General features: G+C 51.4%; 1 long non-coding RNA gene across 19 annotated transcripts in view; it reads right to left on the minus strand.

Moving 5' to 3' along the window:
- The window catches only part of LOC129559830 (uncharacterized), a 229023-nt gene that overhangs the window by 34936 nt on the left and 171561 nt on the right, over nt 1–22526 (minus strand). Inside the window, exon 5 of one of the 19 annotated variants that reach the window (XR_008686660.2) lies at nt 7002–7170. The exons of 17 other annotated variants lie outside the window; for them this stretch is intronic. This is a non-coding gene — a long non-coding RNA (uncharacterized LOC129559830). Of the gene's footprint in view, nt 1–7001; nt 7171–14289; nt 15027–22526 lie in introns of all 19 variants that reach the window. One more of the 19 variants, XR_008686657.2, reaches the window with a different exon arrangement.

Genomic DNA, 22526 nt, shown 5'->3' on the forward strand with positions numbered 1-22526 from the left:
ATTCTCTATTTGCTCAAGGGAAAATCTTGAGGTCACCCTTTATCTGATACCCTGTATCCAATCCACCAGCAAATTCCCCCTCCATGATATAGTCATATCCGATCCCTTCTCACAGCATCCTCTGTGACCACAGTCACCGTTATCCTGCCCCTGGATTTCTGCAGTAGCCTCTTAACTGGTTCATCTGCTTCTGTCTTTGCCATTTTCAGTCCATTGCCAGCACAGAAGCTAGAAGGATTTAGTTAAAACACAAGTCAGATCTGTTCTGAAGCCTCCAACGGCCCTATCTTGATAGAGCAAGAGCCAACATCCCTTCTATGACCCCCTCAGAACTATTTCATCTTTGAGTCTTTCCTGATCTTTGTGGCTGGACCATATTTCTCCCCAGGGCGGGAGTGGGGGCCTACCCAACTCTCAGTACCCCGATAGGTCATTTACTGAAGCCCAGCCAGCACCCACCAAGGCCTTAGAAGCCAAGTAATGATCATGAAGACATTAGGGCATTAACCTGAGGACCTTACTGGGAGGCTGCCCGGGGAGCCAAAGGATAAAATAGAGGAGGGTGCAGGCTGGGGTGTGCATCTGTGAAAGACCTCCTAAAGCAGCTGGTGTGGATTATTCTCTGAATCATGTTGTAAAAGAAGAATTAGGTGGTGTCCAGGTAAGAAGAGGCGGGAGGTGGGGTGGGGTGCGGTGTGTGAACTCATGCAGGTGCGCGGCGTCTTCTAAGAGCACGCTGCCAAGGGCTACCATTTCACACATCCGCAGCCGTGGCCAGAAAAAGCCAGAGAACAAAGACAGAAAGAAGATGTGGTATCTGGCCGTAGCCAGGAGGAAGAAAGCCTCCCGATGGGCCAGAGCAGGGGCAGGGCATGGTGCCAAGTGGCCGGCAGGGCCAGGGAACTCATTCTCCCTCCCCGCCCTCCTGAGTCCCTCTCCCTCTGAGCCCTTGTCTGAAGACTCTGGGGGAGGGAGAGAGCAACTGCCATCCTTTGTCCTCTAGAACTTGGGCAGACCTCCGAGGACCTGCCTAGATACTGCAGGTGTTTCATCAGCTAGGCCAGATTCCAGGTCCCTGTGGGGCCTCCCCCGACTGCGCCCAGGGAGACTCTCAGGGAGTGGGACACAGCCTGCTCCAGAGCTTGTTCTTCTAAACAATAAAGGAGTTTGCCCCCAACAAGACAACTGATGGGAACTGTTCATGAACACATGGAAATGATCCTGAAAGGGCTGAACCAGGACTGAGCAGGAGGGCAGGCCTAATGAGAGGGCGTCTTGATTACTAACAGGGTCCTATAATTCCACAGACTACCACCCTCGAGTCCATGAATTGGGCTGCACCCCCTACTAGAAGGTACCACCACTGGTAATTCTTGGATTTCTTCCCCAGCCTCCAGTTTATCACCAGCATGTTCCCCATGACCACAGGCCCTCCCTGTAGCATCTTCGTGCCCAGGGGAGCACAGGGTGCGTGGAGAGTGCTGAATAAGTAAGTGCTGAGCAATAATGCTGCTCAGACTGCACGGGAAGAAGACGGGAAGGAGACTCCTGGAGAGCCCTGGGGCTCAAAGGAGACTCCCCCATGCTGCGTGCTAAGTCGTGTCTGACTCTTTGCGACCTCCTGGACTGTAGCCCGCCAGGCTTCTCTGTCCGTGGGATCCTCCAGGCAAGAATACTAGAGTGGGCTGCCATGTCCTCCTCCTCGGGATCTTCCCAGCCCAGGGATCGAATCCACGTTTCCTGTGTCTCCTGCATTGGCAGGTGGATTCTTTATATACCACTGAGCTACCTGGAAAACCCCCACCAGAGATTCTAGTGCCAGAGTCTGGGTGCAGTCAGCAGTCACCGAAAGTTAATGAATATGCAATCGTATGGAATAAGCACTCAGTAAACACCGCTGGATGACTGATGGACCCATCAATTAGTGAGATGACTGAGCACGGTGAAAACACTCCAAGTTAATTAGCTGTCACCTTCCCGGTTATGGTCAGCAGGGATTTTCAGATGGACACAGAACCCTGACTGCACCGTGCACCTCTGGGCAGCTGCTCACTCCTTCTCCATCTAGAGGGCATGAGGGCACTGGCAGGGCTCCTCTGAGTGCCAGGGGCTGAGATGTCATGGTGGAGGAGGATGGGGAGAAGCCAGCTTGGGAACACAGTACAGGGTGCTCTCCCCTCCATGAGCCATCCTTATTTCATCTAATTAGAGAAAGACAGAGGGGCAGGTACCAGCATCACCTATTCAGCTTGAAGGAACTAAGCTCACAAAAGTTCAGGGGTTGCTCAGAGTCCTGAAGGAGGTAAAGGAGAGTGTCAGCTTCAAAACCAAGTCTTCTTACTCCATGTGGATATACCTCTTCTCCTGGACTGCACCAAGCACACGGGACGCAGGACGGCGGGTACCTCCCTGATGACAGAGATGGCAGGACTGCCACATGGAGGAAAATAAAGCAGGAGGAACAAATCTCACCCGCCTCTCCCAACGTGCAGGCAGAAACACGTGAAATTCCCAGCGCTGCCTTCTGGAGGTCATCTGTATGCACGTGCATTTTCATTTTCACATCGTGCTCATACGAGATGATGTGCTTTGCTTGCATCACTCAGCATGTTATTTCAAGGATCTAAAAATGCTCGGATAGCATTTAGTCAACCAATTTTATTTTGCACCTGCTATGAACCAGGCACCCTGCTGGGCAGTCAAGAAAAAAGTGGTGAGCAAAACGGGCACTGTCCCTATCAAATGAGTTGGGGAAACAGACATTAATTCGATAATCAGGTAATTAAATGATTATGGAGCATGGCAAGTCATATAAAGGGAAAGTATAGAGTCCTAAGACAGCCTGTAATGGGAACTTCAAAAATGATCATTTTAAAGATCTCATAATATTATGCTAGGTAGATAATCATAGTGGACTTAACCATTCTCCATTTAATCGTTTGGTTTCAACTTTTTATTACCCTAAATGGAAGTTACCTGAGATATACAGACATGAGATATCATGATGTCTATAATTTACTTTAAAATACATTAGAAAAAGATGAAGTAAATAAAACAAATGTTTATAATTGGTAATAAACGTAATAAATATAATTGGTAATTTATAATTGGTATAAATAGGTAAATAGGTGTTCATTAAAAAAAAAGAACCATGGTTTAATGGACGTTTTCACAAATGAGTGCTTTTTTTAACCTTTCTCTGGATTATCCCCTTAGGATAAAGCTGAGAAACGAGGTAGCAGAATGACAGACACCATCAAGGCCGTTGGTGCACACTGCTAAGGAAACCCACTCCAGCGTTCCACCAGCTGCCACGGCAGCACAAACGTGCACCTGCTCTCCTCTGGCCTCATCACAGCAAAGGATGCCGATGTTTAAACTGTTCCCTCACTTAATTAGTGTAAACAGGCAGGGTCCCCTGTACTCCACATTCCTTCTGTTTTCCTCTAAGCGTCTGAACTGCCTCTCGTAACCCCAGCAAGCTGCTCCCGGAGGTGGCAGAGTGCAGCAAGGGAGAGGGTGGGGACGGGGGACCTGCTGGAGTCCTGGCCCCACAGCTCTTTAGTTGGGTAAGTGTTTGGACAAGCGTCTCACGTTCTAGACTCTTACAGCTCTGAAGGTCAGAAGTCCAGAAGTCCTCAAGTGCTAAAACCAAGGTGCCACCAGGGCTGGTTCCTCCTGGAGAAAGTGAAAGTGAAGGTTGTTCAGTCGTGTCCGACTCTTTCCGAGGCCATGGACTATACAGTCCATGGAATTCTTCAGGCCAGAATACTGGAGTGGGTAGCCTTTCCCTTCTGCAGGGGATCTTCCTGACCCAGTGATCGAACCCAGGTCTCCCGCATTGCAGGCAGATTCTTTACCAGCTGAGCCACAAGGGAAGCCCAAGAATACTGGAGTGGATAGCCTATCCCTTCTCCAGTGGATCTTCCCGACCCAGGAATCAAACCAGGGTCGCCTGCATTGCAGGCAGATTCTTTACCAACTGAGCTCCTAGAGACCCCAAGGCAAAACACGTTCCCTACCTCTTCCATGTCTAGAAGTTGTGGGCATTCCTCAGCTCCTGACTGCATCACTCCAATACCTGCTTCCATGGTCATAATACCTTGTCCTTTTGTGTTGTCAAATCTCCCTCTCACAAAGATGCCTGTGATAACAACGGGTCCACCCAGGCAATCCAAGATAGTCTTGCCATCTCAAGATCCTGAACCACGCTTCCATGTCTCCTTGGCCATGGAAGGTGACAATCATCTGGAAGGGGGCTCTAGGATGTGGATATCTTTGGGGGGGCTGCTACTGAACCAACCACGTGCATGGACTTGTCTTTCTCCTGCAGCATGTGTCACTCATCATCAGGTTCCCAGTACATAGCATCGTGTCTGCCATACAGTGAGTGCCCAGTAAAGGCAGATGCAGGGAAGGCTGGGAAGAAAAAGGGAGGGTCCAGGGAAGGAACACAATCCTACTGACCCACATCATCCCTGAGTCCCAAGTGCAAGCAGGAGAAAGTTCCACCAGGAGATCCGTATCTACGAGGAATGAAGTGTAAGGTGCTGGCATCTTACTGGAAGAAGGAAGTCCCTGATGGGTAACATTTGTTCCCCTGTTTCCGTGTGTTCCCACAGCAGGCCAGCAAGCAACAGGTGGCTCTTTTCCTGCTCACTTCCTGGGAACCCAGGCAGGGCTGGAATAGCCAGCAGGCTTATTGCTGTACACTCATGAAGGCACTTTTCCCACAAGAAACAAACTCAGGGGATGCGTGCATGCTCGGTCGTGTCCAACTCTTTGCTACACTATAGACTGTAGCCTGCCAGGCTCCTCTGTCCATGGGATTTTCCAGGCAAGAATACTGCAGTGTGTTGTCCTGCCCTTCTCCGGTGATCTGTCTGATCCAGGGGTCAAACCGGCATTTCTTTTATCTCCTGCATTGACAAGTGGGTTCTTTACCGTTAGCGCCACCTGGGAAGCCCAAAACAAACCCTGAGAAGCCTCAAATATTGTCTCCTGCCACAAATGCTTTTGTTGTCCCTCCTCTCAACCCCAAGAGATACTAAGAATGGCTCCTTTTCAGAGAAAAGACGACCACAATGATAGTTACTGCTAACACCAGGGCAATGCAAACATCATCTCTATTCTATTCAACAAATCAGGCAAAGTAAACATTCCTACGTCCATCTTACAGGTGGAGAAACGGAGGCACGGGGCAGAAGTAACTTACTCCAAATCACCAACTGAGATAAGCAGAAAGAAGGAGTCTATCAAATTCTAAGGCTGGGCTCTTTCTACTCCAACACAAATCTGCCAAGAATGAGGGTCAAACTGCAAACACGGAGTCACAGGCGTTGTCTGTAGATGGTGCTGGGTGTGACAGTCAGTCATTCCAGCCGCCACTCCAGAGTTGAGTGATCTGAAGTCCCAGTCCTGGCTGAACCAAGTGAGGGCATCCCCGCTCACACAGTCCCACTCCGAACACACAAGTCTACTCCACGTGTGCTTGACCCTGTGGCACTGGGGATGCTGAGTTAAATAAAGGAGTCGCCATTGCTGCTTTCAAAGGGCCAGGTGGGCACACACAAAGATAAACCAGAACACTGTAGGAAGCTAGAACATAGCCCTAGAGGTCTGGCAGACCTAAGCAGAGAGGCAGTAACTCTAGCCAGAGGACAGGAGAGCCTCATGGAGAAGGGGGCTCTGCAGCTGGGTACAGTAGGCTGAATAGGAGTTTTTCTGGGAGGAAAAGAAGGCTCGTTCTGGCAGGGGAAAGAGCATCCTCTTTATAAACCTCTAGTTCACTTGAAAAAGTAAATAAATACTTGGATTGATGTTTGGCACAGAGTAGGTGCAGAGAGGAAGCAGGGAGGGGAGAGAGAGGGTGCCTCTGGTTTCTATCTCCCCCATTCAAGGCTCCGCACTTTGCTTTTATCAGGCCAAAGTCGGGGCAAAAGAGGTGCAGACGATACCACCATCAAGCTCACAGCTCAGCAGAGGCAGGGAGGCAGGCCTGCAAAGCAGATGGCTGCCCTGCCTTCCAAATTCGGCCACCCAGCCATCACCCTCAGCCTTGTCTCTGGCCTGGGGCAGCATCATGGACAGGGGCCCAAGGTGAGTGAGCAGAGAACAGTGCTGTTAAGGACCAGACTCGAGGTTGGAGGTCGGAGACTGAATTTGGCATTTTTTATTCCTTGGGGCTCCGCCCTGGGTGAAGCAGGGCAGGACAGGAGGAGAAAGAGCTCCAACCCTACAAGGAGGATCTACTTGCTTAAAGGCCTATTTTGAAGTCAGAACCCCGACTGAGTTTCCAACCTCCAGGCTGGAAATGTAACCGGTGAGGCCCCAGCCTGCGTGCTGTGGTCAATCAATGGCTGAAGGGCCTCATTCCCCCAAGACAGAGACGTTTCAGAAGCTCCTTTTCCAAAGGTTCCCAGAGTTACAAGAGGAATCCTCTGCTATGTTCTATCCTAGCTGTGGGGGGAGGTTGGCCCAGAGGGAAATTTGACGGATACTGGTGTCTCTCTGCACCCCGGGGAAGAAGAGGGCACTACTCTTCTGCCCTGCAGCTTCTTTCCTCCCAGCCTCCAATCCTCACAGGAACACAGAGTTTGGTCTTATTAAGCCCATCTGACACATGAGAGGGCCGTAGCACAGAGCAGGGGAGGGGTCGCAAGCTTTGAGGTTAACGGTGCATCGCGCCTGTGCAAGGTGCAGGCCAGAATGAAGGCCAGAATCGCTCCCCTGGCCTCCTTACTCCAACAACAAAACCCAGGAAACAGGCTGATAAGCTCCCTGGCAGTGTCTGGGTCGTTTTCAAGTTATTTGTGCTGCTTTTTTTGCAGCTTTTGTCTTCCACAAATGCACTCGGCCGGGCAGGCGGCCCTGGAGGGCATCAAAGGCCCCGCTGGCCACAGACACAAGAGCGCGGCGGTGCCAAGGCGTCGCCCCTGCCAGCTACCCGCCGCCCGCCACGCAGCCTGGGAGAGTCACGAAGAGGAGGTGCCTGGTCTTACAATCGTTCCAGGTGTGACTTCACCCTCAGCCATGAGCTCTGTTCCAAACCAGTCCAGGTGTGCCAAGCCCAGGTGGGGTGGGCAGGGGCTGAAGTCCAAACTGCCTCTGGACCAGTGATGGTAGGAAGATTGCTGGCAATTCGATAGGCCTGGGGAACTTGACTGTCGCCTGTGATGAAAGAGGGCAAAATAGGTTTGTGGCGAGGGCGCTGCCGCAAATCCACAGCAGAGATACACTTGCTTCCGCAACCCAGTGTTCATTTACTGAGCACCTGCTCCAGGCCTGGCCTTGGAGATGGGCAGAGGAAAATGTCTGCTTGTTGACATTCCCCTGGAATGAATGACACGGTCCTGGCCTGAGGAGTAGACAAGCTGAGGGCGGCCACGTGGAAAGCCACCTTAAACGTGAGAAATGGGACCACAGAGGAAGCGGGCTTTGTTCATTCACGCAGTGACTGCCAACAGAGGCCCACCTTGCAGTAGGTGCCAGGAGATGCTTTCAAAATTACAAAGAGCAGAGCACCCTTCATTGTCCCCTGGGTATTTAACGGGAATAACAGGGGCAGGAGCCTGGGAATGCGGCGGGGAGGCCAGGTCCCCGGAGGCCACGCTGGAGTCGCCAATGGCCCCCTGCTCTTCCTGGGCTCGTCCACAGTGACCATCACCACCAAGTGACAACGTGCTCCAGCAACTAGCAGGCAGACCTTCACGACGGCTTTCCTCCTCCCTGGACATCTGTGAACTAGGATGTTCTGTTCTTCCCGCTTACAGAGGGGAGACTAAGGCACGAGGCAGGTGAGTCCCAGGGCTGGGGACGGCAGAGAGTGGCGCTCAACGCAGGTCCGGGGCCAAGGCCCGTGGGCCGCCCCCCTCCCGTCCTGCCTTTCCTTAGAGAGCTCGGAAGCTGGCGGGCTGCTCCTGTTCCTCTGTGGGGTCCAGGGGGCCCAGGATAGGCTGTGAGGCTCGCTACGGAGGCGGCCTGGGAACTGGACCCAGAGCCCATCCAGCTGCCTCGGATAAAGGCGCAGGCGAACATCCGGGCATGTCCTGTTCCCGCGTGCGGGGGCCTCGGCCCGGCCAGCTCCAGAGAGCCAGCGAGGCGGGAAGGGGCTGCCAGGGCCCTGGCACAAGCCCCGGGCTGTGTGCACTCGGCCAGCTCCGTTGGCTGCCCGTCAAGGCTTCAAAGGGGTGGGTGAAGCGAGCCGGGGGGCCGGGCTGGCCGGGTCTGCCCGAAACCGCGACGGGAGAACAAAAGGAGGCCGTTGTGGGCTGGTTGGGCGGGAGCCCTGGCGGGAAGGAGGGCGGGAACCGGGAGGCCCCAAGGTGCGGTGGCCCCGGGTGGTAGGCAAGAGCGTGCAGGCCTGGCTCCCGCATGGCGGGAACCTGGGCCCAGGAAAGGCACCTTGGCAGGTGGCGACGGCCAGCTTCAGGGCCACATGCTGCATCTGTCAGGGATCTGTAGGACTTGGGGGCTGTGCCTTGCAGAGAATTCAGTCTTCTCTCCCCTAGGCCAATGTGCCCGCCCAGCCACCAGGAGCCAGACACTCTTGTGTCGCTGAACGCCAGCCATGAGCCAGAACAACAGAAGCCCTGCCTTGGCTGGTTTGCACAGGTATAATCCCAGGGTCTCTCCAAGATGAAGACAGGGCAGAAGCCACAGAAGTCTGGGACCTGACACGGGACCTAGAGACAGACACCTGGGCTCCCCTCTTGACTCCATCACCAGCTGTGATCTTGGACAAGTGACTGACTGACCCCCAAGCCTTAGTACCAGACACATAATATGTGCTCAATAAACATCCCAGGCTGGAAGCACGTCAGCACATTGGAAGGTGGGGGTAAGCCCTCAGTGTAGGACTCCTCTCTCCAACAAAATGCCTCTCTAACAGCACCTTGCCAGCTCCCAGGAAACCACCGCCATGAGGCCTAGACAGCCTGGCACATTCTAAGAACCCAGACATGGGAAGCTGTAGTCATTGCTGCAGGAGACTACAATGCTGGGGGTGGGGGGGTCACTACAGAGACAACAGGCAGCTTGCCCTCGGGCACACAGGCCAAGCAGGAACCTCTGACTCAGTCCCAGTGTTTAGCCAGTTCCAAAGATACAGTCACACCTGGCCCCCACCTCTGAGGGCCTGGTGTTCTTCCTGGAGCTGATGATCAAGCATAAATGGAACTGGGGTTTCCAACACACATCAGTGTGTGGTTAAGGGTCCCAACAGGTGACCTTCAGGAGAACACGAGGGATCAGAGGAAGCAGAGGCAGAAAGACCAGGAGGAGGGGAGGCAGGAAGGGAAAGGAGGTCAGAGCACACACAGGCCCAGGAGGCAGAGGGGTCTCGGATTCCACCCCAAGCTCTGCCATCTCTTCCATGGGATGTGGGCAGTCCCATCTCTTCCGCCCCCAGACTTCTTGGTTGGTAAATGAGGGGCCTGGAGCAGGGGACCTACAAGGTCCTTCCACATCACAGATTCATGAGGCGGGACCAGAGGGTGGCAGGGACACTATAAAGAGGAGGCTGGTGCCAGAGCTTTTCCTGCAGAAGGACCAGCAGAGCATCAGCAGCTCTGGGTGCAGACCCAGCCCCGGCAGGAGGTACACCAGCGTTCTCGCCCCGCTGGCCGCCCTGGCACATTGGTCTAAGCAGACAGGGATGTGGCACATAGAGAGGAAGGGTGAGGCACTGCAGGCTGAGACATGGGCCCAATTTCTGCCCCCATGTCCACAGTAATCGGCAATTGGGGAAAGACGCATCGCCTCTGGGGGCCCTGGCTTCTCGGGGGTAACATGAAGGTAAATACCTGCCACCAGAGACAATATGGGACAACACGAATCACTGAGTCGCTCAGTCGTATCTGATTCTTGCGACCCCGTGGACTGTAGCCCAACAGGCTTCTCCGTCCATGGGTAAGAATACTGGAAAGGGTTGCCATTTCCTCCTCCAGGGGATCTTCCCGACCCAAGGATTGAACCTGCATCTCTGTGTCTCCTGCATTGCAGGCAGATTCTTCACCACTGAGCCACTGGGGAAACCCTGACTCCACACGTCATAGAGCCTAAACAAAAAGCAACTCAGGGAAACGTTCATTCCTTTTCTCTCTACTTGACTGGGATGCAATCCCCCTGGATAGAAAAACCCATGTCTTCTTTAACATCTCCTAATACTAAAGAGTGAATTGGCTGGATTTTTAGGGCAAGACCTGGCTCCCAGTCTCTGCTGCGGTACTGTTTCTTCTACCTGTAAGGCACTGAGTAAGTTACCTAAGCTCTTTTGGCCTCAGTTACTTCACCTGTAAAATGGGGCACGACTGAGCGACTGAACTGAACTGAACTGAACTGAACAATCCTTCATTCACAGGGTGTGGAAGATTTGAGGCGAGATCAAGTATGAGAAAGTGCTTATCAAGGCAGAAACCCTCTTGTTAGAAGAAATGGCCTCGGAACCAACCTCACTCGTGGTTCTACCAGGAAGGGAGTCGTACTGAGACTCTGGATGAACTGAAATTGCTCCTAATGTCTAATCCAAGGCCGGCAGTGTGTCAGCGCAGGTTCTTGCCAGAACTGCAGCAAACACTCGCTGACGTGGCACAAAACAGGCTGGGAATGGCACAAAGTGGGCCATTTGTAGGGGCCTGGGGTGCTGCCCTGCCAGAGGGGGACCTCTTTTCCTCTGCGTCTGAACGGGCCTAAAGCCGAGCTCCCGGGCGCCCTGCCAGGGCTCCTTCTGTGCGTGCTACCCAGGTCTCCTGCCATCTCCCCAGGGTGACGTTAGGTGCTGGTCAGATTATCACCTGCTTGTTAGGTAGTTGAGAGAGGGAGGTACAGAGAGGGCAAGAGACAGCTCTTCAGAGAAGGTGCCAGCCCCAGCAGCTGGCCCCCGGGGCCCGGAACGCCCAGGGCCCAACGGAAAGCATCCTGCTTCCTCTCCCGACCTGCTGAGCAAACACACAAGGATGGCAGGTGCCCGGGGCGGCTGGCCAAGCAGGGCCTATGCCCGCTGTTCCCTCCGCCTCCTGCCCAGCCAGCGCCAGCCTGAGCCAAGGCCCGTGACCTCCCTGGCGCCTGCCCCGCTCTCACTCTCCGAGCTGGCAGGCAGGAGGATGGACGAGCCAGTGCCTGGATGGGGGCTCCTCGGGGCAGCCCCTTGGTGGGGTGGAAATAGCACAGAGACAGCGTTCTATACTGTTCTACACGCTGTGCTTGGGCGTTCAGTCATGTGCAACGCTTGGTGACCCCATGGACTGTAGTCCACCAGGCCCCTCTGTCCATGGGATTCTCCAGGCAGGAATACTGGAGTGGGTTGTCATGCCCTCCTCCAGGGGATCTTTCCAACCCAGGGATCAAACCCCGCACTACAGGAGGATTCTTTACCATATGAGGCACCACCACGGAAGCCCATACTGTTCTATACTGTCATTTAAAGGTGCTGATGTGAAGCGCAGAAAAATGACAATGCCTTCATGGGAAACTTACCGAGGCACTTCTATGACACCCACTGACCAATGAGATCTCAACCCTGAGGGCCCTAGAAGGGGTGTCAGGTAACCTGATCAGAATGTAGAACCTTGGGCAAGCCACGCCCCCTCTCCAGGTGAGGTTTCCTGTTCCAGGTGATGAAGGGACTGGCCTGGATGACAGCTAAGGTCCCTGCAGAGTACCACAGGGTTTAAAAGAGACTGTCGTGCAGTCAGGCAGCCCTTGCTGTTCAGTCACTCAATGTGTCCAACTCTCTGTGGACCCTATGGACTGCAGCACGCCAGGCTTGCCTGTCCTTCACTATCTCCCTGGACTTTTGTAAAAGCTCACACTGCCACCTTTTTAGCTGTGTGGCCCTGGTCATTCATTTGATCTCTCTGAGTTTCTTCATTTTAAAATAGGAAAGGCAATTCCTCCCTGCAGAGTCTTGTGAAAAATCAAACCAGAATGGCTAAAAAGGGCCTACTGGGGAGCAAGTGCCCAAAATATGGGGACAGCTATTTCTCTAACTCGTCCATGGTAGGTTTTTAAACTAATATCTGTGTCAAATCATGTTCCCTCTGAGGAATAAAATAGGAATTCTCTGGGGTCTGGGGCCCAAAGGATCCAGCAGATCAGTCGAGGCTTACCCTTTAGATTTTGCAAACTAAGACCATGGCTACCGTATTTCCCAACACACACACACACACTCCCTCTTTCTCTCTCCGCTTACGCTGCTATGCATATCCACTAATGGGACCTCTGCTCCTATAGGAAACCAAGTGAATAGGGAAATGGCGGTGATCCCTGTCCATTAGAGATGCTCTGTGTAGAGGGGACAGCAAGTGCTTGTCATGGTCACAGAGAGGATACCTAATTTATCCTCATCAGATCAGTCAGTCATACATCAGATGTATCAGTTAATGCATATGGTACTGGACAACCCCTGCCCTTATAGAATTCAACTCACCTAACAGTCATTAAGGACTTCCCATTCTATCACCGAAGATTACCACATAACAATACAACCTCAGCGGCATAAGCAGTAAGTGTCCATGCTCCTGGGTGGTCAGGCAGGCAGCTCTGACGATCTTGGCTGGGCTCACTCAGGGGTCTGGGAGGTGATTGGTTGTCAGCTGGTCTAGGCTGGTCTTAATTAGGATGATGAAAACACCTTGGTTATGTTTTATATGTGTCTCTCATCCTTCTCCTGGAACCAGAAGGCCAGTCTGGAAATGTCCTTCCCATGGTGATGACAGAGGTCCAACAGCACAAATGGAAACGCTTTTTCAAAGCTCTCCTTGCAGTGTACCTGTTAACACTTCACTGGACAAAACCAGTCACACGATCGAGTCCAGCATCAGAAATACAGGGAACAGGTTATGAGTTGGACCATTCATGAAGTCAGTTCACCGCATTGCTTATTAGAGAGAAAAGGCAGGGTGCATATAATTAAATAAAGTCACTAAGCTAAGGGGGAGTCCCCGGTGGTTCAGTGGTAAAGAATCCACCTACCAATGGAGGAGACGCGGATCCCATCCCTGAGTCGAGAAGATATCCTGGAGGAGAAAATAGCAACCCACTCCAGTATATTCTTGCCTGGAGGATCCCATGGACAGAAGAGCCTGGCAGACGGTCCACGGAGTTGCAAAAAGAGTCAGACATGACTTAGCAAGTAAACAACAACTGAGCTAAGCAACCTGGTCAGGATTGGACCCCAGCGCTAAGCCCTATGCCACTGCCACTAGAGCACAGGCAAAGAGGAGCGGTAGTGACAACTGGGAACCTGCCCCAGAAGGGACCTGCAGGCTGAGAACACACACAGGTTCTGGTCACTGAATGTTTTCCTTCCCCCAATACTGGACGAACGCAAATAGCTGTGAGTCAAATAGTTGGGATCAACCAGCAGCCCTACTTGAGCACGTGGGTAAGAAGGAAGCAGTTCCACAGAAAGGAATGCAGTCTTCCCTGCATTTCCAAGCTCCATAAATCTAGGATCAAGGGCAAGCAAAGGCTCCATGTTCCTTGATCCGCCTCCTCCCGTCGCCACCCCACCACGCCCTGGTTTTACTGGAGATGAGAAGAGGAGCAGCGAACCCTGCTCTGCAAGGGGTCTGCAGCTCTCCTGCCTCTGCTGGGTTGAGACTAGAAAGAAAAGGGCAGATGGGGATCCCAGCTGATGCCCAGCATCTGATCCAGTGGTGCTGGGTCAGGGCCCAGGAGATAGCATTTTCCATCAACTCCAGCACAGGGATTCTTCAGCTCACATTTTGAACCCCTTCTCCCCAAGACGGGTGAAGAAATGCAGCTGTCCAATCACTCCACACCTCCCTGAGATGTTATGTGCTCCTAGCTCTAAAGCATTCACATTCTAGTGGGAAACAGACATAAGTAAACCCATGTACAAGTGCATGTGCAAACACACACCCTCCCAGGTGTACACAGAAAGGGGGAAAGCTGTGATGACGGTGCTCGTGCCCACACACTTCACACGGCAGGTGGCATTTTAAACCTGGGCTCACATTATCACATCTAAGCCTCGCAGGAACTCTGTGAGGTGGGGCTATTTTTAGTGCCATTTTCAGGTGAGAAAAATAAAGACACAGAGAAATTCAAGCGTCCAAAGGCCCTGAGCTGGTAAATGTGCAGTCAGCAGGGCCAGGTCTGACCCCAGGACTGCAGAGACGGGGAAGCATTAACTCTGCCTGGCGGTGCTGCCTGCCACCAGAAACTCCAGCCTGTCCTTCAGCGCCATTAAACACAGGAGAATAAAGTTCTTGAACTTGGCATGTAGCCCCAGCACCATAGAGCAAAACTGTGGTCATGAACTACCTTCTGTAATACTTTTTCAGTGGGAAACGGCTTCATCACATTACGTGTCGTGTTCTGCCCGCCTCCTCACGCCGGCTTCCTCCACCCTTTCTGGGGAGTCATCATCCAAAGAGGGGGTGCCATGAGGAAGGTGATTACCCCTGGGCCCACTGTGCGTGCATCCAGGCGAGGAACACAAATTTATCAATTAACTTGCTGGGACCAAAATCTCCCCTCTGGCAAACACGGAACTGAAGGCGGCTCAGAGAGGTTAAGGAGCTCGCCCAGGGCCACACAGCCAGACCAAGGCGCAGCCCGGATTTGAGCTTTCGTCTCATCTGATCCAGATCCAGAGCTCTCAGCTCTTCTAAAATGTGGTTCACACGCTCGTGCCGAGGAGTTGGGTGATTTGATGAAAACAGCGAGACGAACGCTGACAAGTGTGATGACCATCTTTCCTGGAGGGAGAGAAACTTCCTGCGTGGCTATTAAAAGTAATGAAGAGGGCGGGGCAGAACTGGGAATAGGAAGTCTTCAGTTTCTCAGCAGAGCGGGAGTTCTGGAGCCAAGAAGATGCTGTGCTCTGGAGGGCACATTCCAAGACAGGGTCCGGCTGCCTGCAGCCATCGATGTGCAGGGCCCTGTGGAGGTCCCTGGGGCCAGGTGCCGGCTAAAGCTCCAGGAGCGGATGCAGCTTCTGAGGATGGGGACGGGTTTCACGCCAGCAGCCGGCAGGACGGGCTCTTTGGCAGGCTTCCCTAGGATGGAATAGGGGAAGATATTTCGCCTCCTTACTTCATGTTTCCTCAGCATGGGAAAAAAGAGAAGAAAAAAAACTATGGACCTCTCTTTCCCAACAGGCAATAAGAACTCACAAATGGAAAATCCACAGACCAGAAACGAAATTCTAAAGAAAACATCATCATTTCCCACTCAGGCTGGTGCAGATACTTGTCGTGGGTGCTAATATGGTCAGCCTGGTGTGGGAACAGTAGTGTTTAGAGCGGGGTGGGGCGGGGCCATGTCAGGGGTCCTCCCTGTGGAAGAAGAGATTCCAGCCTGGGGTCAAGGAGTCCTGGAGCATAAGTCCTTGGTACCCAGTGGGGTTCAGTGGGATTGCGACCTTGGACTTGAGCATTTCACATGGGACACATCTATGAAGTGGGAGTCATTTTGCTGCTTGCACCAGCCTCACAGCCCTGTGAAGGGCTTAAAATAGCAACAATCAACCAACTACAGGAATAACATTAATGATGTTCACCCAAGGGACACAGCATCATTTCCCCCTCTGAGTGTGTGTGTTAGTTGCTCAGTCATGTCTGACTCTTTGCAACCCCATGGACTGTACACAGCCCACGAGGTTCCTCTGTCCGTGGAATTCTCCAGGCAAGAATACTGGAGTGGGTTGCCATTCCTTTCTGATGAGTGGGACAAAACAGTGCCTATAGAGGGAGGTACCCGGCACAATGTGGCTGCAAAGTTCTCAAGACAAACCACCTAGGCGGGAAATTGTGCTCTACTGCTGTGTGACCTCGGGTAAGTCACTCAACATCTCTGTGCCCTAGTTTCCTCATCCATAAAATGGAGATACTAGTAGTCCAACCTCAGTGCACTGCGTAAAGATTTAGTGACCTGAGGACTAACGATGATCAATACGTGGTCAATATGTGTTAGTGATTATTATAAAACTGGCGACAGTCATACATAGTAAAATATTACTCATCAATGTTCAGGCCACCTTTGAACTCAGCAGCAGCTGCTCCTACAAACAGAATAGTTGTTACCAGGAGAAGGAGATACAAATACTTCATGTTTCAAGATCTTAGAGGCATCCATTTTAAGATGATACAAAATGAATCCATGGAATACTCTTTTAAGGGATATTTTAATGAGCAACTGCAGGCCTAACAGCAGAGACAGACCCTCAGTGTTCCGATGCTTTCCTCTGTCATTCTGGAACCCCCTTGACCAGGTAGTAAGCAAGGGTGATGGGTGTCATTATGTCTCCAGCACTGCAGGAGGTGCTGGGGGAGGACAGGGGAGAAAGGTCCTTCGAAAGCACGTACCATACGAGGGGGAGATGCACCTGGTGACTCACACATCTAAGTGGCCGTACCTCCGGGGATTCCACAAGGGGAGTAAGGCTGAGATGGCATGGGAACAGGGCCCAGAGGGCTGGTGGACCAATGGACATGGGGTTGGGAATGCTTGGGCTTGCTCAGGGATAAGAGCAGGCTGCAAATGCACAGAGCAGGACCTGGGAGGCCAGGCTGCAGAGGCATGCTTCTGTCCTAAGGACTGTGAATTCTAGACCTTGGGATCAGCGAGAACAGGAAAACCACACATGCCTTCACTGGGAAGGGACAGATGCAAGCCAAGCTGGGCTTCCGGAAGATGCCATGGGCAGTGCGGAGGGTGGGCGGGAAGACAGTGGCTGGGAGGAGGCAAGGCCTGGAGCTGGGGGCTACTGCAGCCTCTCAGTGACATCGGGAGCTGACCCCCATGTTGTGATGATAAAATCCACTGAGGGGTGACAAGTGGACGGTAGGAGAGATAAACTGGCAGCATCACTTGATTCAGGAGAGCCGGAAGCTGGGCTGGGACACGGTGCAAGGGAGACACTAGGACCTGAGGGTCTCCTGAAGAGGAGCAAACATTCTGGAAGTCAGAAAAGAGGAGCCTAACACTTGTGTTCCCAACCACTGTGATTCTGTATTGGTTTTCTACAGCGGCCTGTGTGAATCAGCACAAACCTAGCAGTTTAAAATAAGATTTGGGAGCAACCTAAGCGTCCATCAACAGATGAATGGATAAAGATGTGATACACACACATACACAGACACACACACACACTGGAATATTACTCAGCTATGAAAAAGAATGAAATTTAGCCATTTGCAACAACATGGATGAACCCAGAAGGCATTATGCTTAGTGAAATAGATCAGAAAAGAGAAAGACAAATACTGTATGTTTTCACTTACATGTGGAACCTAAAAAAATAATAAAACAGAAACAGACTCACAGATACAGAGAACAAACTACTGTTTACCAATGGGAAAAGGACTGGGGGAGGAGCAAGGCAGGGGAAGAAGTTTAAGAGGTACAAACTACTAGGAATAATAAAATAAGATAGAGGATCTGATGTACAGCACAGGCAATATAGTTTTTATTTCATAACAACTTTATATGGTATATGATCTATAAAATGTTGAATCACCATGTCATGCACCTGATATTAATACTGTACCATAAGTCCACTATACTTCCCAAAAATAAAGTGTTTGGTCAAATTCAGTTTGTGGGGCTGAGGCCCCATGACTTTGCTGGAAGTTGACTGGAGGCCACCACTCTCTTTGCAGGTGGGTCCCCGCTTCTAGTGCTTTCCAGGTGCCACTAGTGGTAAAGAACATGCCTGCCAATGTAGGACACGTAAAAGATGCAGGTTCCATCAGTGGGTTGGATAGATTCCCTGGAGCAGGAAATGGCAGCCCATTCCAGTACTCTTGCCTGGAGAATCCCATTGACAGAGGAACCTGGCAGGCTACAGTCCATGGGGGTCACAAAGAGTCAGACACAACTGAAGTGACTTGGCATGCATGTAGCCCACTTATAAGTCAGCAGCAGTCCACCAAACCCTTCTCACACTTGGAATCTCTCTGACTCTTCTTTGGAGGTATCTCTGTGATCCCATTCAGAGATAGTTCTCTGCACGATCCAGGATAACCCTGCTGTACTGGCCCACTGATTACTAACATTAATTACATCTGCAAAGTCCCTTGTGCCATGTGAAGTACCACACTCATAGGCATAACACCAGGGGTTAGAATATGAGCTCTTCTGCCTACCAGGCTTCTTTGCTTCTCAATAGGAAATTGGTAAACATCATACAATAAACTATAAGGTATGGTGAGCATGATCACAGATGATAGCCCTCGGTTCTACGGAATCCTGGAGAAGCACTTTGCTACCTTGAAGATCAGGAAGTAGGGGAATATCAGGACATGCTCGGCTTCTCCAGTGGCTCAGTGGTAAAGAATCTACCTGCCAATGTAGGAAACTCGAGCTCAATCTCTGGGTCAGGAAGAGCTCCTGGAGAAGAAAATGGCAACCCACTCCAGTATTCCTGCCTGGGAAATCCCAAGGACAGAGCAGCCTGGTGGGCTACAGTCCATGGGGTCACAAGAGTCAGGTGTGACTGAGCAACTAAACAGGAAAGACTTCCCGGAAGAAAATGAGATTCCCTAGTGAGATTACCTAATGGAATCTATGGATGAACAGGGGCGAAGGGAAGTGTCACCCCCAGACTTGATTAGCCTGTGGATTATTAGAATACCATGTTTACAAGAGCCCAGAAGCTAGACTCCAAGTAAACACCCTGGGTCAGAGATGTGAACAGTGTCACAGGAGCCAGATCCCCTGCAGGCTGAGATGCTGTCCCTCTCCCCACTCCTGGTCAGGAGACTCTGCCTTTCTAAGAACCTTCCAGAAGAAACACAGTGCACCTTCATGGAAACCCCACTCCATGAAGGAAAGGACTTAAGTAAGTATGCACTGCAGGGACAGAGCTCTGTGATACTAGAAATACAAAGGATATGCAGATCAGCGTGCAGGACATATTTCTCATTTTCCAAAGGAAAGAAGAAAGTGATCACTTGTGAGGAGGCAGGGCCTTGGGGAAGTCAATTGTCAACTATTCAAAATTTTTGCAAAATGGTTTTTAAACCTTTGATAGCCTGAAAACGGCCACGGCAGGATTTCCCCCACAGAGATCAACAAACCTACAATTCATGGTTTTTATTCCTTCCTGAGAGGTTGAACAGTGTACCACTGGGTTTGACTAAATCACCAAATTGATAGCAGGGATCATCTCAGGAAGAGGTGGGATAGGTTTCATGGTGGTGTTGCTTACTTTCCCTTCTTTATATTATTACTTTTAAAAAGTAGTGCAATTAAAGAGATTATTAATTTTTTAAAATTACTTTCCCAGATATTAAAAATAATGAACGCAAAACAAACTGCAGCATGCTAGAACCCCCTTTTCAAGGCTCTCTGCATGGGAGGCGGCTTCAGCATCCTGAACACGTCTACTTCCAGCTGGTCCAGGCAGATGGGAAGCACCACCCAGCAATAACGTGGTGCTCCTCACCACCGAACGCACTGCTGGGAGTTGGGCAGCCCAGAAGGCTGGGGTCCTCCCCAGGTCCTCTGGGGAGGCTGAGCATGCCTCCCTGGAAAAAGTCTTCACCGACTGCAATCTGAGCCCCAGGCCTCATGCCTCATCTGCTACAATCATCGTGAATCAGACTCAGATAATCAAGGAACAAGAAAGCTTCTCCAGGGCCTCCAGCTCTGCTCCCAGATGGGCCCCTTCCCTGTGCTGTCAGATCCAGAGGATTTGAAGGTGGTGGGGAGGTCCCTGAGCTACAGAGTGCAGACCCCACAATCCCCACGACCAGCCCAGTGGATGTGAAGCTTTCTCATTTATAACAGTCTCAGCAACACACTCATTGGACTCCCCGGATCTTGGACGGGAGAAGGCGGGTTCCTGCCTGGGGGGCTGAATGGAGACCCAGCTGTAGGCTAACTGGCTGCTCGAGGCAGACACTCCCTGGTTTACCCTGATTTCACGGCTGTCGCCACCTGGACCAGAGGCTTTTCCCCCGGGAACGTTTCAGGGAATCTTCCCCCTGGCATCTCTCCGAGGACTCATTCCCTCTGAGACTTCTCAGTGCAGTGAGCACAGAGTGCCATCACATGCAGTGGTGACCACGCCATGACACGCAGCCACGACGGCAGCTGTGACGGGGGCCAGCTCAGAGCCACACTGCCAGGTGCAGCCGAGTGGGGGAAACCAAGGCACAGGCAGACGGCTGCCCATTTCCTGGACAGCCTCTGCTGACCCCCCCAGCCCAGACGCTTGGCACACTGCACTGGATTGTGACATGACTGCTGGGCAGAGGGTGCTCTTCTCTGACGTCTCACAGCAACTTTGCCTTCCCTTACCACGTCACCATGCATGGGAGCAACCTGCAGCCTGTTCTTCTCCATCACGGAGCTGGTGTTAACCATCATCATCGTGTCCAAGTGGGCCAATAATGAAATCTCTGCACACGCTGCAGCTCCCTCAGCCGCTCCCATATTCCATGACACTGAAGTTCTTATTCTGTTTTCACGGTTACAAACACCGCTACAGCCAACATCAACCGCTACAAGCACAACCGGATGCTGAAAAGTTACTCTGAAACAGATCCACCAATTGTTGATTGCTGCCAGCTCCTAGAATACCAGCAGCTCGGTGCATGTCATGTCGAAGTTGACACTGGGAAATGAGGGCACCAGAGACCAAGAGCCTATCTACAGGTGACAGGCGACTGCTGAGGATGGCTGCCAATGTAAACAGGGTGTGGGTGCCCAGGAGGAGGCAGCTAACACACTTCGTACTGGATCCTGAACTAGACAGCAGGAGTTTTGGGGTGTCATGCACCTACCCATTGTCAGTTATCCTATCCCTGCTCTGGAATGCACTGCAGGGTCCCGGAGAGGTCCATATGCAGCATTCAGAAGAACAGCACTCAGGGAGTGTGATACAAGGTCAGGAAGCCCAACTCACCTGGACACCTGGATTTGAGGCCAGCTGGGTTTGCACTCACCTTTCTTAAGTCCTTCAACCTCTCTGAATCTGTTTTTCCGTCTATAGGTGGATGGGTCTGAGATGACATCTGAGATCCTTTATCTGATGCTCTATGAGCCTCTGCAACCCAAGAGAAGGCAGCTGCTGGCCCTGGAGAGGCAGGAGCCAGGCGTCCTCACTTAGACCAGGATCTTGTGCACTCCCAACCTCCACAGCACTGGAGCTCTGATTTGGAGACCCACCACTGTCTGTGCAAGGTAACTACCCCGTGTCACCTGAGTGGCTTGTGGAATTGTAAGTGCCCTGAGGGCAGAATATGTGTGTGACTCACCTCGGCCTCCCTTATGATCCTAGCTGAGTGGTGAGTATGTATGAGAATTCACGCTGTGTCCTTTGTAATAGCAAATTTTTAAAAAAATCTAAAAGATACCAGCAAAGAACAAGTTAACATAAATCATGATCCAGCTACGGAAGATGAAAGTTAGCTATCACCCTTACGATGGAGATCTAGACTTACTAACACAGAAAGATGCCCACAACATATTCTCCAGGCATAAATTCATTACAGGCCCACAGGAATGGTCCTGGTCAACATGTGTGCCATGTGCGGAAATCCCTGGGTCTTGGGATTTTAGGTGAATTTTTAAACTTTATCCTTTGTCCTGTTCTGAATTATTTCACTTTTTTCATAGTTAGTAAGGAGAAGGAAATGGCAACCCACTCCAGTGTTCTTGCCTGGAGAATCCCAGGGACGGGGGAGCCTGGTGGGCTGCCATCTACGGGGTCGCACAGAGTCGGACACGACTGACGTGACTTAGCAGCAGCAGCAGCAAGTATCCCTTTCTAGCAGTGTCTAAGGCAAGAGCTGGCAAACTTTGACCTTCAGGCCAAATCTGGCTACCATCTGTTTTTTTCAGCTAGGAATGGTTTTTACATTTTTAAATGATTGGGGTGAAAATCAGAAGAATAGAGTTTTGTGACATGAAAATTAGGTGAAATTTATTTCAGTGTGCAAAAATAAAGGTTTACTTAGCACATCCATGCCCGTTTGTTCTATATTGTTCACAGTTGCTTTTGTGTTACACTAGTGACACAGACATGGTGTGGCCTTCCCATCCTAAAGGATTTACTCCTTTAATCTCTGCACAGAAAGTCTTCCATCCCTGGCTTTCTGGAAATCTTTCCAGAAAAATTTCTGGAAACCTACTCCAGAATTCCAGCTCACTGGGATCCCAAGTCTTATATTTGATTATGATATATTTAGTCTGTCCTCACTATTTGTAGATTCTATATTTGTGAATTCATGCTGTCATTCATTTGTGTCCAATTTTCTGTGACCTATTGAACTGTAGGCCCCCAGGCTCCTCTGTCCATGGGATGATCCTGGCAAGAATACTGGAGTGGGTTGCCATTCATCCACTTGCTAAAATTTATCTGTAGCCCCAAAGTCTCAGCACTTTTACAGTCATTCACCAACATTCCTGAGAGGCACAGAAAAAACAAAAAAACTGAGTCACCTATCACTGAGGTCCCAGCTGAGGTCCACCAAGGAGACTCCTTCTTGCAAAAACAGTGACCGTGTGCCACTTTCAGGACAAGGTGTCCAAGCACCTCTACCTTCCCT

Source organism: Moschus berezovskii, chromosome 16 (assembly GCF_049115385.1).
Source record: "Moschus berezovskii isolate FMDL1 chromosome 16, NW_MosBer_1.0, whole genome shotgun sequence".
NCBI lineage: Eukaryota > Metazoa > Chordata > Mammalia > Artiodactyla > Moschidae > Moschus > Moschus berezovskii.